Source organism: Camellia sinensis, chromosome 8 (assembly GCF_055761805.1).
Source record: "Camellia sinensis isolate YWXY chromosome 8, ASM5576180v1, whole genome shotgun sequence".
Lineage (NCBI taxonomy): Eukaryota > Viridiplantae > Streptophyta > Magnoliopsida > Ericales > Theaceae > Camellia > Camellia sinensis.
The window spans coordinates 75026997-75047377 of record NC_138968.1 but is presented as its reverse complement, the minus strand read 5'-3'; the positions used below and the strand labels follow the sequence as shown (position 1 = coordinate 75047377).

General features: G+C 44.1%; 1 protein-coding gene across 7 annotated transcripts in view; it reads right to left on the bottom strand.

Moving 5' to 3' along the window:
- LOC114296480 (cytochrome P450 90D2) overlaps positions 1–20381 on the bottom strand; it is a 67036-nt gene that overhangs the window by 22327 nt on the left and 24328 nt on the right. The gene's annotated exons all lie outside the window — the stretch shown is intronic.

Below are 20381 nucleotides of genomic sequence, written 5' to 3'. Positions count from 1 at the left end.
GGCGACCGGGGAATTGAGACACGTTCCGTCACTCGGAGTACGAAACGTCGCTCATTTCCCGTGCTTGGGCTAACTCCTATCCCGAACACAATGCAAATGAAATGGCATACACAATGCAACTAGCATATAACCTAGCATACGCAACGCTATGAAATGGCATACACAATGCACGACGCAACATGGCATACACAATGTTCTAAAATACAACCTAGCATACGCAATGCTATGAAATGGCATACACAATGCATAATAGACTTACACCAACATGAGTGGACCTCAGCCACACTCACATCAGTGGACATTAGATGAAAATGAGACTATCGAAATGCGTGCACACATGCACGCAAACTGAGGACTAAACCTAAGGCATAGTATGAAACTCTAACAAGGCATGGCAAGGCATGAAATATGGCATACAAGCATGTAATTTCCAGCACTAAAATATGATGCTAAACAGCCCCGAAACATGGAAAAAAGGCACCCGGTGCATGAGATGAACCTCGAAATTGGGCACATGGAATGACTTATAGCTATACAAAGCATGCATTATTTGATCATGAAGTCTAAAGACAGAGCCAAGGCAGTCCCAAAACATGAAGATTTCCAGTTCAAAGCATGGCCAAAAGATGCTAGCATGGTGGACTAAAATAGCATGCAAGATTGGCTAGCAAACATGAGTTATATGGTAGGTATAGGATGCACATGGAATCTTACCAAACCAGCAAAAATCAGTGAATAAAACATGTGAAAATATGCCCAAATAACCATGGAGATGCAACCAATACATGCAAAAATGATGAGCTCCTTTAGAGGGCTGTGCAATGGATTATTAAGCACATACAAGGTGGACACTTAGCATGGCATAAGAAACTATGAAAATCAAATATGGTAGTCTTAGAACTCACCAAATTGACCCTGGAAAGTGACTTCAAAGCATGCAAGATAGGGTCTCTTTGGAAGGCCAAAAATGACCACCAAACAAGTCAAGGTGAGAGGGGGTCACCCCCCTTGATTTGGAGGCTCAAAACAGTGTGCTAGCCACTGAAAATCCACTGGATTTCAGTAGCTAGAAGGCCAAACCAAGCATGCAACAAAAGCTTGGGTGTAAGGCTCAAAATAAGGGACAATCAAGCATACAAGGAAGCATATAACCTCAAACAAAAAAATGCCCTTAATAAAACATAAAGATAATGTCAAAAGGAGACTCTTTTCAGTTTATAACAAATTTCAAAAGTGAACACAAATAGGGCTAATCTATTATGCAAAAATGGCCCTAAAAGAGAGATTAGAGACAAGGGACAGCATCTGGCCCCAAACAGAGGAAAGCCCTTCAACAAAGTTGAAGAGGGGCTCAAAACAAGGCACTTTACAGTTTATATCAAGTCTCTAAATAAACACAAGTGAGGCTAAAACAACATGCAAGAAAAAGGCCTAAGAGAGGGATAAAGAGACAAGTGGTAGCAGCTGGCCTCAAACAGAGGAGAGCCCTTCAACAAAGTTGAAGAGAGGCTCAAAAAAAGACATTTTACAATTTATGACCAAATCCAAAACAGCTCACAAATAAGACTAAAATACCATGCAAAAATAGGCCTAAAAGAGAGATTAAACACAAAGGGTAAGAAGAAGACCTTAAACAACAAAAAGTCCTTGATAAAACATGAAGAGGAGCTCAAAATATGACTATTTACAGTTCAGGTCAGAGCTCAAAAATGTAAGCAAAAGGGGCTAAGATATAGAACAAAATAAGGCAAGAAAGAGGGAGAAGAGGACTCACCCTTGTAGCACAAGTCTTCAGCAGCTTTTGGACCAAGGAAAGGTGCACCTAACCTCTGAAAAACCACCTCAAGTTGCTGGAATGGAGTGTGGAGGCTGTAGGCTTGGAGGCGGTGTGTAGAGGGTGCATGAACCTTAAGGTTTGGAGGGTTGAATGAGAGATATAGAAGGTGTATGTATCAATGCCTCAGCTGGTTTTTGTAACCCTTAGAAATGAGGTAGGGTGCTGGTTATATAGAGGGAGAGAGGTTAAGGAAAAAGGGGGGGGAAAAAAATTCAAAATTCCCCCCCCCCCAAAAGGCAGCCCCTCGAATACAGAATCTGGGGAAAAACAGCTGGCACAGCTGGAATACACTTGGAGAGAGGATCATGGCCGGCTTGAATTTGTTTCCCCCCCCCTTTCCCTTGGCCTCTCCTCTATAAAGCCAGCACCCCAACTCCATTTTGAGGGGTTAGAAAAACCAGCTGGGATTCATATATATACCCTTCCATATATCTCTCTCATTCAAGCCTCCAAACACCCTTGTTCTTGACCTTTACACTACACCTCCAAGCCTACTACCTTCACACTCCATTCCAGCAACTTGGAGGCCATTTTCAGAGGTTAGGAGCTCACTTTCTTGGACCAAAAGCTGCTGGAAACCTGTGCTACAAGGGTGAGTCCCTATTTCCTCTTTTCTTGCCCTATTTTGCATGCTATCTTAGCTTCTATTTCTTACATTTTTGGGCTCCGACCTGAACTGTAAATAGTCATATTTTGAGCTCTTCTTCATGTTTTATCAAGGACTTTTTGCTGTTTGAGGTCTTCTCCTTACCCTTTTTGTTTAATCTCTCTTTTAGGCCTATTTTTGCATGGTATTTTAGTCTTATTTGTGAGCTGTTTTAGATTTGGTCATAAACTGTAAAATGTCTTTTTTTGAGCCCCTCTTCAACTTTGTTGAAGGGCTCTCCTCTGTTTGAGGCCATCTGCTACCACTTGTCTCTTTATCCCTCTCTTAGGCCTTTTTCTTGCATGTTGTTTTAGCCTCACTTGTGTTTATTTTTGAGACTTGATATAAACTATAAAGTGCCTTGTTTTGAGCCCTTCTTCAAATTTGTTGAAGGGATCTCCTCTGTTTGGGGCCATCTTCTGTCCCTTGTCTCTAATCTCTCTTTTAGGGCCATTTTTGCATAATAGATTAGCCCTATTTGTGTTCACTTTTGAGATTTGTTATAAACTGAAAAGAGTCTCTTTTTGGAATCATCTTCATGTTTTATTAAGGGAATTTTCTTGTTTGAGGTCATATGTTTCCTTGTATGCTTGATTGTCCCTTATTTTGAGCCTTACACCTAAGCTCTTGTTGCATGCTTGGTTTGGCCTTCTAGCCACTGAAATCCAGTGGATTTTCAGTGGCTAGCACACTATTTTGAGCCTCCAAATCAAGGGGGGTGACCCCCTCTCACCTTGACTTGTTTGGTGGTCATTTTTGGCCTTCCAAAGAGACCCTATCTTGCATGCTTTGAAGTCACTTTCCAGGGTCAATTTGGTGAGTTCTAAGACTACCATATTTGATTTTCATAATTTCTTATGCCATGCTAAGTGTCCACTTTGTATGTGCTTAATAATCCATTGCACGGCCCTCTAAAGGAGCTCATCATTTTTGCATGTATTGGTTGCATCTCCATGGTTATTTGGGCATATTTTCACATGTTTTAACTGATTTTTGCTGGTTTGGTAAGATTCCATGTGCATCCTATACCTGCCATATAACTCATGTTTGACAGCCAATCTTGCATGCTATTTTAGTCCACCATGCTAGCATCTTTTGGCCATGCTTTGAACTGGAAATGTTCATATTTTGGGACTGTCTTGGCCCTGTCTTTAGACTTCATGATCAAATAATGCATGCTTTGTATAGCTATAAGTCATTCCATGCGCCTAGTTTCGAGTTTCGGGGTTCATCTCATGCACCGGGTGCCTTTTTTTCCATGTTCGGGACCATTTTGCATCACATTTTAGTGCTGGAAATTACATGCTTGTATACCATATTTCATGCCTTGCCATGCCTTGTTAGAGTTGCATACTATGCCTTAGGTTCGGTCGTCGGTTTTCATGCATGTGTGCACGCATTTCGATAGTCTCATTTTCATCTAATGGCCACTGATGTGAGTGTGGCTAAGGTCCACTCATGTTGGTGTAAGTCCATTATGTATTGTGTATGCCATTTCATAGCATTGCGTATGCTAGGTTGTATTTTAGAACATTGTGTATGTCATGTTGCGTCGTGCATTGTGTATGCCATTTCATAGCATTGCGTATGCTAGGTTATATGCTAGTTGCATTGTGTATACCATTTCATTTTCATTGTGTTCGGGATAGGAGTTAGCCCAAGCGCGGGAAACGAGGGACGTTTCGTACTCCAAGTGACAGAACGTGTCTCAATTCCCCGGTCGCCGATACTCCGGATTACCCATGATGGAGTTTAGGTCTTGTTATGTTTTCATGTGTATTCATTTCACATCGAGTCGTGCAATTCGACTCCTCAGCCATCATGCATCGATATGCGTGATTGGTGGCACGAGGATCGAGGACTACACTCCCTGAAGAGTAGTCATGCATACATATGTGAAAATACTTTGCCATGCCCCTTTGTTGCTCTCTGTTGCAGTAAATCATAAATCAGCGGCCTCTTGGAGCTTTGCACAATATTCCGAGAAAAATTACAAACAGAGGCGAATCGGGGCATCGCAATGGATTTCCGCGTTAGGCAATTCAAGCATGCATCATTCCACCTTTCAGAACAAAGCTGAGGCAGTCCATAGGCTTTCATGCTAGTTTATCGCTTTCCTAGTTAATTTGTTAATTAATTAGGGTTTTGTAATATTTAATTATTCATTCTGGACTGTAATTATTTATTCGGACTGTATTATTCTTTCGGACCCTCCGAGCGAGGACACAACTGTAATAAGTGTGCGTGCGTGTGATGTATGTCTTCCAACCCCACGTCTTTCTTCCTTTTATTTACCTGCTTATGATGGTTAGATTAGGGCATGTTTCAATTAGCATACAGTATGATAGCATGTTTGCATTCATTCATCTGTATTGCATGCCCCGGGCTCGGCGCACCATACTAACTGCATTTGTATTTCAATTCCAAATTGAATACGTGTTAGCTGTAGCATCATCATATGCCATGTTTAGAATAGCCGAGCCTATCTTAGTTGCATTTTGCATGTGTTGCATTAGGCATTTCTGTATAGTTAGGATCATGTATGGATTTCTAACAGAGCTTCTGCTTTGGCTTGGAGTACTCGGTAAGTACTTATGCTTTAGCATCCTTGCATGCGTGTGAGTGACTGCCATGATAGCATGCTTACCGTGAGGCTATGTACTTATATGATATAACTGCTTGAATGCCTGTGGGTGAAGGTTGGGTTATTTGAATTGGAACAATTCATTAATTGTGAGTTTTAAGCCCACTAGATAGTGGCAAAATCATGTTTTCTAAGCCCATCCGAGGGTGGCAAATCCACGTCTTAGCCTACTTGCGGGTAGCACCATCAAACCATTTTCAAATAAACAAACATGAAATGTTTTGTTCCAATTCAGGCGACCCAGTCTATGCTTGTATGCTGTGTGCATCACATAGTAAATCTAGGCTAATAACTGGAATAAGAACACATAATGTTTTCAAAAATAGGTATCATGGTTAGTAGAGGCCGATCTTTGATCGGGCGAGCAGGGGTGCTCTCAAAGTGACCTTCCCCAATCGTACCCAAGTTCCCGAGTCGAGGCAACTTTGGTGATGACGGACATGTGGCCTTAGGCAAACGAGTCAGGGTTTCCTAAATTTCCCCAAAATAAAACATTTAGGTGGCGACTCTGTATCTGGCAAAGCAGTCCATGTTTGGTACTTCTTTCAAAATCTGTTTTCTCAAAACGATTTGCCGGATTTGGACTCTTTGGTTCAGATTTAGAACCGTGACAATTTGAGAGTCCGAACATGTAGTGAGCCCAAATGAACAGAACGGGACTCATCCTCCAAGGACGTTCGGGGACGTCTACAGTTTCTGGCGACTCCGCTGGGGAGTTAGAGAACTTGACTCGAACTCATGATATCTGGTTTTGACTACACTTATGTGTTTCTTTGCATTGCATGTGCATTGGTGCGCCTAGGACACCGTGTTTGCCATCTGCTATTCCTGAGCGGTTTGCCAGAGGCTACGTGCCATAAGGCTGACCGGTTACGGGCTCTGCAAGTATGGGAACACAAACCCCGATTTTACCGGGGCACCCTTTTGACCATTCGACCTAGTGCATATTCGAAATCCATAGTGACCATTCCAAGCTAGGACAGGTTGCTTACCCGATTTAGGTTATTTGAAACCGTTGCGTGCGTAGTGAAACCCTAGCTTCTGACAAAATAGGACAGGGAAACCCTACCCCAACATAGGGGTATTTTGGCTCTCACTTGTCTGCTATGAGCTTTTAGAGTGCGTCTCTATAGGAATGCATGTATCAGTCTACAAGTTTGGACATCAGGCCTGTGGGCACCAGTTCAGTACTTTGGGATTCAGTTCACTTGAGGGTATCAGTTTATGGGCAGAATTTTGGGCAGAATTCTGTAGGAGGCACAGTCATTCAGCTCTGCTCATATGGGTTATCGTGAAATCGGGCTGAGATGCTGCATGTTTTCTCTTTTACTAGGTAGTCTAGGAACCATAGCTTCAGAGGGCTCCAATATCCCCTGGGTACACCGAACTTGTGTTGATAGACTTTGTCGGGTCAGAGATTCAGTTCAAAGGCAATCAGTGTTCCTTTACCAGAGGCAGGGTGAAAAGGTCGGTCAGGCACAGACCACCAGTACACCAGCTACCAGCTCAGTGGTCTTTGAACAGCCAGGTTGAGATTTCTGAGCCTATTGCAGACACAGGTATACCAGTTGCTCAGTTAGATCAGGACAATATGTCGGGTCTGGAAGAGATGGTGCGCCAACTCCAGGATAGTATGAAAGCCATGCAGCAAGATGCTGTCCGTCAAGCGGAATTCACCAAGCAACAGGCCGTGGTCATAGCCCAACAGGCAGAGACAATTGCCAGGTTAGAGCAGCAAATTGGAGTATCTACTTCACACCAGGCTCCTTTCCCACCAAGAGTTCCCATACTCGGGGAGGCAACCCACGTCCAGGATGATACGGACATTCCAGGCGGGCCAGCTCCGCCCCCGGTGTTGCCCCAGTTGTCTAAAACACCCACCAACCTGCCAGACTCCCCCTTTGAGTTCGAGACGGACCCCACAGCATTGAAAGTGAGCAAGCTTGAGAAATTGTTCAAAAAGTCTCAGGGGGCCCGCTCTATTTCTGATATAGAGGATGGTTATGCCGACTCAGTGGTGACCTTGCCAGAGCGGTTTAAAATGCCGCATATCGATCGATTTGATGGCTCTGAAGACCCAATGGTACACCTCTAACTGTTTTCTGATATCTTGAGGCCAATGGGTTTGACCACAGTCTAGAAATTGTCACCATTCGGCCGAACCCTGTCTGGGATAGCCGCAATCTGGTATGCAAAATTGGAGAACTCTGTGAAACTGAACTGGGAAGGGCTGGCTGAGGCCTTTATTGCTCAATACTCCTACAACACACAGATCGAGGCCACAACTCGTGATCTCGAAGTCACCCGCCAAGAGCTAAAGGATGGTTTCTCAGAGTTCGTGACAAGATGGAGAGCAAAGGCCTCAATGATGACTATAAGGCCTTCCGATAAAGATCAGATCAGGATGATTGTTCGGAATCTGCATGGCAAGTTGCTGCAAAAGATGGTCGTTCTACCTCTGTTTACCTTTCCAGCCCTTCATGAAATGGAGGTTCAAATCGAGGATGCCATCTGACAAGGGATCTTTGCAGAAGATAATGAGCCTTCGAAGAGGAATGTTGCTCGCAGTTCCAATGCTACTACTGAAGGTAGCACAGCTGCGAAATGCTCAGAAGTAGACACTATCACCACTTCCCTCAATGACCAAAAACCAACCACTTCAACTCGGCCCCAAGCCCGAAAATTTCATCCTCTTTACATGAGTCTCTCCCAAGCTTTGAAAAAGCTGCAAGAAGAAGGGCACCTAGAACTCCTAGAACCCCAACCCCTTCCAAATCCTTTTCCACCAAGATATGACCCAGCTAAATATTGTGCCTATCATCAACAACACGGTCATGATACGAACCGTTGCATCCGCCTCCGTCATAAGATTCAGGATCTTATTGACGAAGAGACCCTAGCTCCACCAAAAGGACCTCAGGTTAGTACTGATTCGTCACCTCCCCATCTCAACCTCATTCATACACTACCATCCACCTTCGACCCCAGCATATACATTACCCCAGCCCATCTACCCAAGCCTGAGGTGTTCATTCCAGAAAGCATGGACTTATGCATGATGGATGCACCTGGACCCCAATCATCTCAAACCCGTGAGCCCACTACTTCTGAGCTGAAGAGAATGATCGAAGATCTTCAGAGAACAGTGACAGATTTGGCCTCCGAGACATCGGCTCCGTCATCAACCACATCGCATACCAGGGAGTTCATGTCAAAAGGCTCCCTAGTCTTGGAACGGGTTGTATTTGAGGAATGCCAATCCCTTGGCAAAGTGGAGGCGAGTGGAAAGAACAAGATATGGGCAGACATGGATCCCCATGAACATCTTCTATTGGCTGTTGAGGCTTTGAAAGCCGAGGGACTGAATAAAGAGCAAGTGCTTGCAGTTGTTGCAAAAACTGTGGACGACATTTTCGCCACTCAAGTTGGGGGCAGTTTGAATCAAGGGCAAGCCGGGAGAAGGGTTGTTGTATCAGAAACGTTCCTTTCAGCTATAATCCTGCACTCAGAAGAGATCAACAAACCAGCCCAGCACCTGCCATGCCCTTTGCTGGTGCGTCGAGCAAAAATCCACAGACCCTAAAGTACCAACCCCGAGGTCGGAGGGTCTTCCATGCCCTCTATATGCCTTTGTCCAAAGCTCTCCAAATCCTTGTTGGACAAGGCCATCTCAAACCCCTCGAGCCTCGGGCTCTCCCGAATCCTCTTCCGACTACGCATGATGCTACCCAGTACTGCGCGTACCATCAGCAAACTGGCCATACCACGGTCAACTGCTTCCGTCTTCGCCATGAAGTACAAGATCTATTTGACAACAGGGTCATCCTCCCGCCGAGCTTAGCAAAGTCTACCAGCACTGGATCAGTGAACTTAGGGGGATAATGTGATGTGATCGGGGGATGAACCAGCTGCGGGTGGCACTCGATTAAACTCCAGACGTGGGAATGGCAAGCACTGTTCTGAGCAATACGCAAACACCAGTTTTTGTGCTTTCTAACTTGGGCATTGAGTCAGTCTTGTTGTTTTATATAGAGTCAGTCTTTTCTTATTGAGTCAGTTGGGTCTGTCTTGTTGTACCGAGTCAGTCCTATTTTGTTGGAGTCGGGTGATTTCGGGGGTGTTACCTCGGACATCACTTGCTAGTTTGGTGTTTGTCTTTCGTTTTCTTTTGAGTCTGTTTTTGCCTTGGAGCCAGTAATGCCAACAGATTTGAATGAACAGCGGTGATTTTCACATTCTTGTGTTCGCTTCTGCCTTGTGCCAGTTATGCCAGAAGTTCTGAATGAAATGGCAGTGCTTTTCGCCTACTCTTCTGCACCCCAAAATCATTACATTGACCTAAGTTTTTCAAAACTTTTTGAACACTGCGGTGAAAACGAAGAGGAAGGAATTCTTCGGGTTTTGCAAAAATTTGATCATTTGAGAGAAAGAGAGGCATGCTAAGCCTTTAATAATCGAGATCATGCTTGTTAATGTAAGTACTGAGAAGGATCCTAGCTTGATCCAGATTGGTCCCACACTGTCTTCAGCGTGAGCGACTAATCGTTTTCTTAAAAGATTTTGAAAAAATGTTTTGTGCGATCTTTCGAAGACCTGTGGGGAATCGCTCTTGAGATTGTGTAGCCTAAGATCGCTCTCAGCCTCAAGACTCGACCCCTCATTGTCAAACCTTGGGCTTAAGTTCAGAAATTTTCAATGGTCAACTACAACGTGAGGCCTGTGTGGCCAGATTCAAAGCAGCCCTCGAACAAGAGGCAAGAAAGTCAGATCAAGAAGGTCAGATGTCATCAAAAGAAGCTTGCAAAGCTAGATCAGAAGCACCCTTCGAACTAGGGGCAAAGGATTTTAAATATGCTCGAGGAGCCGAAGATGGATCATTCCACAAATCAAAGAAGGTCGGCAAGAATGCCAAATCCCAGAAGGGAGCAAAGAAGACAGTTTCTGCTGAAGAACAACTGAGTTCCTATCCACAACACTAAGGGCAAATTCAACCCCCTATTGGATGGACTCCAGCATCGTCAGCAAACAACAGCCATTTGCTTGGACTCAGATGACTTCAGGATCTCAAAACCATTTGATATAGACTTTTTACACTTTTACCCTTTGAGAGGCTCGCTGGGCCGAAAACCCGGAAGGGCGACCCAAGCAAAAGTTAGAGCAAGAGAAAAATACAAAAAAAGAGAATGCAAAAAAAGAAGACAAAAAAATGAAGAAAATAAAAAGAAAAGATGAAAAAGAAAAAAGAAAATACAAAAGAAATAAAAATGAAAAGAGAAACAAAGCTCGCAAGGTTGAAAACCCGGAAGGGCGGCCTTGGCAAAAGTTAGAGCGCAAAAAAAGAGGTTAATACCCGAGTGTACCTTAACCCCAAACTACATAAGGCTTGATTCCCATGTTTGGGATACGTAGGCAACTTCATTCTGAAGTCTAGCCACAAACACTTCCAAATCGATTGTGTCCATGTAATGGTTTTGATCATCTTCGCTTTCTCTGAATCTGAGAATTTGGTTGTGTTCGTCACTCTGAGGATTGACTACAATGCGCTGCGGTGCCATGCAAACAAGGGGCAACTTTCCGTTGCTATTCAATGCGCTGCGGTGCCATTCAAACAAGGGCAACTCTCTGTTGCCATGCATTTCTCTTCGTGTAAGGGGCAATTTTCCTTCGGATCTGAAGTTGTGCATTTCAAGAGTAGGTTCTGTGCTCATTGAGCAATCGCCATTTGTAAAAACAGTTTTTGAGAATTTTTACTGAGGTTGACTAATTTTCTCTCAAAAAGCATTCCATCTTTTCTAAAACTGGACCATTTCTTAGACCCGAAAAAGGAAAATTTTCAGTGCTCATAACCTGACTTGCATGATTTCAAATCAAAAAATCGAACAAGCGTGTTAATCTAACTCTCATTTTGGTTAAAATTGTTTTAGCAGAAGCAAAAAATAAAAAAATGGTCAAAATAGGGGCACAGTTGAGTCAAGCTCCCTGTCTTTTGCCTGTTGTCAATGCATTTGCCAGAAAGGGCACCATACTTGCCAAGAAGGGCATCATACCTGTCGGAAAAGGGCACCACTGAAGCTAACCGCAAAAGGGCTGAAAGCTCTATCACCCTCCAAGCAGCGAGGTGTCAAGCTAAGTGCGAAGCACGAATTGGAATGGATCAAGATATTCCACTTCCTCATCTGGATAGATCTGATCACGTCCAAACTCCCCAGCAAAGCATCATCAACCGATGTCAGCTACAGATTTGCTACACACCCAGTTGTAGCGCAACCCCTCTGTGGGAGAAACTCACTGTTGTGAACAAGAATAAGAATCTGGTAGAATGCCAGGGGCAAGAGCCCACAACTTCCTGCTTACCCATCAACCACCCAGGGGAGGGATTTAAAATGAGAGATTGAAGAATAGAGAGGTGTGCGCTGAGAGAAAAAGTGAGGAAAAAGGCTTTTTCAGAAAAACAGAGCCTGAGGGCCGAGTGATGTGAAAATCACAAATGAGAAAGGGTGGGAAACAATGCCCGGAGAAACTGGCTCCTCGCGAATTGAGAGGTCTCTCGTCTTTGTAACACGTCTGTGTGTCGTGTCTTTCATTTTGTTTGTCTCGATTCTTGCTATGAGTCGTTCCGAGTGTGTCTCGATGCGTTTAGGTTGTTTACCTTTCCTTTTCCGTTGTTCAGTCTTTTTCGCTGCGTTCAGTCGTAGGCTCAATACCCGGTTAAGAATTTGTTTCTCAATTTCAAAAAATCGTTTTGTGCTCAGAGTGCCATGCCATTCTCCACATTTGTGCAAAACAAGATTTTGTTCTTTCAAAAACCACAGGGTTCAACCTAGGTCATGTGGGAACAGTAAAACCAGGACCTATCTGAAGCTATATAGGTTCTAGACTTCGAAGCAAAAAAAAAAGGGAAAATGTCGGGCATCTAAGTCTGTTTCAACTTCTGCAAGTTCTGTCATCGCATCCTATATGTTCAGAATGAGCTGTGTGTTCAAAAATTAAAAGAATGCTGTGTTATGAGCCTTGTGTTCAAATGAAGCAGTGATGTGTTATGAGCTACGTGTTCAAAATGAAGTGTGTGCTGTGTGTTCACAATCAAGATATGGGCTGCGTGTTCAGAAATTCAACAGTTTGGGCTGCGTGCTCAACTCTCAACAAGTGTGTGTTGTGTGTTCACATTCAAAATATGAGCTGCGTATTCAATATTAAGAGTGAGCTGCGTGTTCAACATGAAGTATTGAGCTGTGTGTTCAGAATTGAAAAGTGTGAGCTGCGTGTTCAACATATGAGCGTCGGTTCGGAATTAAAATGTGTGAGCTGCGTGTTCAGAATTAAAATCTGAGCTGCGTGCAAATGAAAATGTATGGGCTGCGTGTTCAGAAATTCAAAAGTTCGGGCTGCGTGTTCGACTTTCAACAAGTGTGTGCCGTGTGTTCACATTCGATATGGGCTGCGTGTTAAGAAATTCAACAGTTTGGGCCGCGTGTTCAACTCTCAACAAGTGTGTGCTATGTGTTCACATTCAAAATATGAGCTGCGTGTTCAATATTAAGAGTGAGCTGCATGTTCAACATGAAGTATTGAGCTGTGTGTTCAGAATTGAAAAGTGTGAGCTGCGTGTTCAACATATGAGCGTGGGTTCGGAATTAAAATGTGTGAGCTGCGTGTTCAGAATTAAGAATGAGCTGCGTGCAAATGAAAATGTATGGGCTGCGTGTTCAGAAATTCAAAAGTTCGGGCTGCGTGTTCGACTTTCAACAAGTTTGTGCTGTGTGTTCACATTCGAAACTGGGCTGCGTGTTCAACTTCTTTCAACAAGTGTGTGCCGTGTGTTCACATTCGAAACTGGGCTGCGTGTTCAGAAGTTCAAAAGTTTGGGCTGCGTGTTTAACTTTCAACAAATGTGTGCTGTGTGTTCACAATCAAGATATGGGCTGCGTGTTCAGAAATTCAAAGTTTGGGCTGCGTGTCCAACTCTCAACAAGTGTGTGCTGTGTGTTCACATTCAAAATATGAGCTGCGTGTTCAGAGATTCAAAAGTTCGGGCTGCGTGTTCAACTTCTTTCAACAAGTGTGTGCTGCGTGTTCACAATCAAAATGGGCTGCGTGTTCAGAAATTCAAAAGTTTGAACTGCGTGTTTAGATTTTAGAAAAGGTGGGCTGCGTGTTCACGACAAAAAATTTGAGCTGCGTGTTCAGATTTCAGAAAAGGTGGGCTGTGTGTTCATGACAAAAAGTATGAGCTGCGTGTTCAGAAATTCAAGTGCTTGAGCTGTGTGTTCAAAATGCAAACCAAATGCTGCGTTATGGACTGAGTGTTCAGATTGAGCAGTGTTACGAGCTGTGTGCCCAAAAAGCGAGCTGTGTGCCCGAAGAAGGAGCTGTGTGCCCGAAAATGAGCTGCGTGCTCGAAAAATGAGCTGTGAGCCTGAAGAATGAGCCGTGTGCCCGCAAACGAGCTGTGTGCTCGAAAATGAGCTGTGTGCCCGAAAAATGAGCTGTGTGCCCGAAAAATAAGCTGTGAGCCTGAAGAACGAGCTGTGTGCCTGCAAACGAGCTGTGTGCCCGAAAATGAGCTATGTGCCCGAAAAAGGAGCTATGTGCCCGAAACGAGCTACGTGCCCGCAAAGCAGCTGTGTGCCCGAAGAATGCACTGTGTGCCCAATATGAGCTGCGTGCTCAAAATGTGCTGTGTGCCCAAATGAGCGGCATGCCCAGATTAAACAGAGTGTTGTGTTACGAGCTGTGTGTTCAAAGTGAACAGAATATTGTGTTGACTGTTTCACTGTTTCAAGCCAGAATGGTGATCAGAAGTGCTCTCTCTGAGTACCATTCCCCGTCAAAGTAAAGCGGTTTACCGCCACTCACTCCATGAGGTGCTTTCTAGAGTGCCACTTTGTCTGTTTACTACATTCCCTAAACATCATGCTCTACATTGCTTGTAACATGTACTTTGTCATCGCACTTGTTGCGTTTATTTGCATCTTGTGTTATCTTATATCCTTTTGTGTCGTGCTGCATTTAGAATCGTTGTCCTCCAGGACTTTCTCAGGTTGCATTATGCGCGCACCTGGGCGGTTGTTTTTGGACCTCCTCTCACGCTTTCAGCGTGGTTTGAGTGTCCCTTCCCTCACACGATTTCAGCGTATTTGGATTTTATCTCAGGTTGCGTTGTGCGCGCACTTGGGCGGTTATTTTTGGACCTCCTCTCACGATTTCAGCATGGTTTGAGTGTCCCGTTCCTCACACGATTTCAGCGTGTTTGGATTTTATCTCAGGTTGCGTTGTGCGTGCACTTGAGCGACTGTTTTCGGACCCTTCTCATGATTTCAACGTGGTTAGAGTGTTCTTTTCCTTACACGATTTCAGCGTGTTTGGAATTTATCCCAGGTTGCGTTGTAGATGTACTGGGTGGGTTGTTTTTGGAGCCTTCCCTTCCTCACACGATTTCAGCGTGTTTGGAATTTATCTTAGGTTGCATGGAACGCGCTTCTGATTGATTTTCTTTGTTCTTCCTCCACTCACGAGTCCAGCGTGGTTGGCGTGTGTTCACCCTTTGCATCTATTGCATCACATCTATTACATCGTATCTATTTTACTGTCTGGTCTAGGAGACCTTAAATCCTCCGGTCTAAGGAGACCTTAAATCCTGCATCTTTATTCGCACTGTCTTGTGCACTCCCGGGTCTAGGAGACCTTAAATCCTCTAAAGGTGCAATTCCTTTGGTGTTTGTCATGCTCGAACGACTTCCAGTGGTCTGGTATAGCCACCTGCCTTTGTTAGCAGTGAGTTCCTTGGAGATCAACTGAGACGGTGGAAATTAGAGTTCAAATGGCTCTTGCCTAGAACACAAAGGTTCGGGATTTCCGAGACTAAAGTCTGGTTTAAATACCTAGGGGTATATCCTCGGCTTGAAATCTGTATGGCAGCCCCATAGATTGAGATAGCATATGTATGCGTCTCAATTCTGGATACCGAATCAACCTAGTCTGTCACCCTGTTGGAGAATAGGGAAAGCTGCGACCATAGTTAGGGAGAAAGTAGTACCTGCAGTTCAACCAAGAAGAAGCGAAAGATCCCCAGTGGCATGAGGTAAGTCATTGCCAATTGCCCCTGTAAGGTACCTTCACCTCTTAGCTATTACATTGCATTTTAGCCACTATATTATAGTGCATCGCATAAATCCTCAATTTTTAAACCGGCTTCGCATAGCGTATAAGTCCAATCATCAAAATCTTCCTGCATATCATTTTATCCTGCCCCTGAACTACGTTGGTTTGATTCCTTGCAAAGGGGTACGTAGGCAGCCTGCGGGCGCAACCATTTATTTGTCTGTACTTTGTATGTTTGTCTAAGTCTTCGGCCTTGTCAAAAATGGGTCATCTCTGGGCTTTGACATTCACTCCCGTCACTTCTTGACTTTCGAGTTTTGTCAAAGAGGGGCAACTGTAGACACCCCATTTTTGACCGACCTTAAGACTTAGACGTCACCGATTGAGCGCTTGGTGATGTCGCATATTGTGCTCGTTCTGAAGTTTCAGAGTCCCGGCTGCAAGCCTTGCCTCCGGACTTCCGGACTCTTTTGTGCCTTGCCTCGGTTTGCGAACCAGGCTCTGTTTTCTCTATTTTTCTCTTCCCGAAGGGAGGGAGAGGTCTCGTAGATCATCTCTTAGTGGCTATAGGCTATGTTTCGTGGTTGTAGGCCATTTTTTCCGATTGGAGCCTGGTTTTCGGTTTTTCGGAGCCGACGGCCGTGTGCCTCAGTTCGGGACCGCCTAACCACCTCCGTTTGCTCTGATTTTTGGTATACACCTTATTTCCTCCCTTTTGAGGGACACTGTGGTCTGAAAGACCAACTTCGTGGTCGAACGCCACTTCCGGTGCCTAACAGCCTGTTTTCGGGGCCCCGAACTGCGTGTTTCGACCGCCGAACCTCCGTTTTGCATCCGTTTTGGTACATTTTTGGTGGAGACCTTATTTTCATTGTTAGAAAGCTTGTAGGAGGGTGGGAGGCCAGCAATTTTTCTGAAAAGCCAGTTTTATTTCTTCATCGCTCTCTGCTGCCCGTTTTCTTCACTAGAAAGCTAATGTTGACCACTCCCGGGCCACTTTCTTTAGCCCTAAACCCCATATTTGTGTTGTACACACCTGGGAGGCCACCAATATGAATAGGCCGGCCAGTAATTGTCTCTGACCCTTTTGAACCCCTCTAAAAAGTTGGCTTTTCTCTCTCCTGGTTCACATTTTCTGAGTTTTGACCACATATTTGTGTTGTGCACACATGAGAGGCCACCCTTTTGGGGTGACCGGCTAGCAATTTTGATTGACCCTTTTGACCCCTGGCCGACCGGCTTGAGGGGGTGACCGGCCAGCCACTTGAACCTTTTGAACCTGGCCGGCCATGATCCTCTCTCCAAGTGTATTCCAGTTGTGCCAGCTGTTTTCCCCCAGATTCTGTATTCGATGGGCTGCCTTTTGGGGGGGAAATTTGAATTTGTTTCCCCCCCCCTTTTCCCTTGGCCTCTCCTCTATAAAGCCAGCACCCCAGCTCCATTTTGAGGGGTTAGAAAAACCAGCTGGGATTCATATATACACCCTTCTATATATCTCTCTCATTCAAGCCTCCAAACACCCTTGTTCTTGACCTTTACACTACACCTCCAAGCCTACTACCTCCACACTCCATTCCAGCAACTTGGAGGCCATTTTCAGAGGTTAGGAGCTCACTTTCTTGGACCAAAAGCTGCTGGAAACCAGTGCTACAAGGGTGAGTCCCTATTTTCTCTTTTCTTGCCATATTTTGCATGCTATCTTAGCTTTTATTACTTACATTTTTGGGCTCCGACCTGAACTGTAAATAGTCAGATTTTGAGCTCCTCTTCATGTTTGATCAAGAACTTTTTGCTGTTTGAGGTCTTCTCCTTACCCTTTGTGTTTAATCTCTCTTTTAGGCCTATTTTTGCATGGTATTTTAGTCTTATTTGTGAGCTGTTTTGGATTTGGTCATAAACTGTAAAATGTCTTTTTTTGAGCCCCTCTTTAACTTTTTTGAAGGGCTCTCCTCTGTTTGGGGCCATCTGCTACCACTTGTCTCTTTATCCCTCTCTTAGGCCTTTTTCTTGCATGTTGTTTTAGCCTCACTTGTGTTTATTTTCAAGACTTGATATAAACTGTAAAGTGCCTTTTTTTGAGCCGCTATTCAACTTTGTTAAAGGGCTCTCCTCTGTTTGGGGCCAGCTTCTGTCCCTTGTCTCTAATATCTCTTTTAGGGCCATTTTTGCATAATAGATTAGCCCTATTTGTGTTCACTTTTGAAATTTGTTATAAACTGAAAAGAGTCTCCTTTTGACATTATCTTTACGTTTTATTAAGGGCATTTTCTTGTTTGAGGTTATATGCTTCCCTGTATGCTTGATTGTCCCTTATTTTGAGCCTTACATCCAAGCTTTTGTTGCATGCTTGGTTTGGCCTTCTAGCTACTGAAATCCAGTGGATTTTTAGTGGCTAGCACACTGTTTTGAGCCTCCAAATCAAGGGGGGTGACCCCCTCTCACCTTGACTTGTTTGGTGGTCATTTTTGGCCTTCCAAAGAGACCCTATCTTGCATGCTTTGAAGTCACTTTCCAGGGTCAATTTGGTGAGTTCTAAGACTACCATATTTGATTTTCATAATTGCTTATGCCATGCTAAGTGTCCACCTTGTATGTGCTTAATAATCCATTGCACGGCCCTCTAAAGGAGCTCATCATTTTTGCATGTATTGGTTGCATCTCCATGGTTATTTGGGTATATTTTCACATGTTTTATTCACTGATTTTTTCTGGTTTGGTAAGATTCCATGTGCATCCTATACCTGCCATATAACTCATGTTTGCCAGCCAATCTTGCATGCTATTTTAGTCCACCATGCTAACATCTTTTGGCCAAGCTTTGAACTGGAAATGTTCATGTTTTGGGACTGCCTTGGCTCTATCTTTAGACTTCATGATCAAATAATGCATGCTTTGTATAGCTATAAGTCATTCCATGTGCCCAGTTTCGAGTTTCGGGGTTCATCTCATGCACCGGGTGCCTTTTTTTCCATGTTTCGGGACCATTTTGCATCACATTTTAGTTCTGGAAATTACATGTTTGTATGCCATATTTCATGCCTTGCCATGCCTTGTTAGAGTTGCATACTATGCCTTAGGTTCGGTCCTCGATTTGCGTGCATGTGTGCACGCATTTCGATAGTCTCATTTTCATCTAATGGCCACTGATGTGAGTGTGGCTGAGGTCCACTCATGTTGGTGTAAGTCCATTATGCATTGTGTATGCCATTTCATAGCATTGCGTATGCTAGGTTGTATTTTAGAACATTGTGTATGTCATGTTGTGTCGTGCATTGTGTATGCCATTTCATAGCATTGCGTATGCTAGGTTATATGCTAGTTGCATTGTGTATGCCATTTCATTTGCACTGTGTTCGGGATAGGAGTTAGCCCAAGCGCGGGAAACGAGGGACGTTTCGTACTCCGAGTGACGGAACGTGTCTCAATTCCCTGATCGCCGACACTCCGGATTATCCATGATGGAGTTTAGGTCTTGTTGTGTTTTCATGTGCATTCATTTCACATCGAGTCGTGCAATTCGACTCCTCGGCCATCATGCATCGATATGCGTGATTGGTGGCACGAGGATCGAGGATTACACTCCCCGAAGAGTAGTCATGCATACATATGTGAAAATACTTTGCCATGCCCCTTTATTTCTCTCTGTTGCAGTAAATCATAAATCAGCGGCCTCCTGGAGCTTTGCACAATATTCCGAGAAAAACTACAAACAGAGGCGAATCGGGGCATCGCAATGGATTTCCGCGTCAGGCAATTCAAGCATGCATCATTCCACTATTCGGAACAGAGCTGAGGCAGTCCATAGGCTTACATGCTAGTTTATCGCTTTCCTAGTTAATTTGTTAATTAATTAGGGTTTTGTAATATTTAATTATTCATTACGGACTGTAATTATTTATTCGGACTGTATTATTCTTTCGGACCCTCCGAGCGAGGACACAATTGTAATAAGTGTGCGTGCGTGTGATCTATGTCTTCCAACCCCACGTCCTTCTCCCTTTTATTTACCTGCTTATGATGGTTAGATTAGGGCATGTTTCAATTATTATACAGTATGATAGCATGTTTGCATTCATTCATCTGTATTGCATGCACTGGGCTCGGCGCACCATACTAACTGCATTTGTATTTCAATTCCAAATTGAATACGTGTTAGCTGTAGCATCATCATATGCCATGTTTAGAATAGCCGAGCCTATCTTAATTGCATTTTGCATGTGTTGCATTAGGCATTTCTGTATAGTTAGGATCATGCGTGGATTTCTAACAGAGCTTCTGTTTTGGCTTGGAGTACTCAGTAAGTACTTATGCTTTAGCATCCTTGCATGCGTGTGAGTGACTGCCATGATAGCATGCTTACCATGAGGCTATGTACTTGTATGATATAACTGCCTGAATGCCTGTGGGTGAAGGTTGGGTTATTTGAATTGGAACAATTCATTAATTGTGAGTTTTAAGCCCACTAGATAGTGGCAAAATCATGTTTTCTAAGCCCATCCGTGGGTGGCAAATCCACATCTTAGCCTACTTGCGGGTAGCACCATCAAACCATTTTCAAATAAACAAACATGAAATGTTTTGTTCCACTTCAGGTGACCCAGTCTATACTTGTATGCTGTGCGCATCACATAGTAAATCTAGGCTAATAACCAGAATAAGAACGCATAATGTTTTCAAAAATAGGTATCATGGTTAGTAGAGGCCGATCTTTGATCGGGCGAGCGGGGGTGCTCACAAAGTGACCTTCGCCAATCGTACCCAAGTTCCCGAGCCGAGGCAACTTTGGTGATGACGGACACGTGGCCTTAGACAAACGAGTCAGGGTTTCCTAAATTTCCCCAAAATAAAACATTTAGGTGGCGACTCTGTATCTGGCAAAGTAGTCCATGTTTGACATTTCTTTCAAAATCTGTTTTCTCAAAACGATTTGCCGGATTTGGACTCTTTGGTTCAGATTTAGAACCGTGACAATTTGAGAGTCCGAACATGTAGTGAGCCCAAATGAACAGAACGGGACTCATCCTCCCGGGACGTTCGGGGACGTCTACACAACGTAATGAAGATCTTGAGAGAAAGAGAGAGAACTTCCACATCGAAATCGAGATTGTAGACAGTAGTGCTCACCTTAGTAGACGATGCAGATGGTGGTGGTG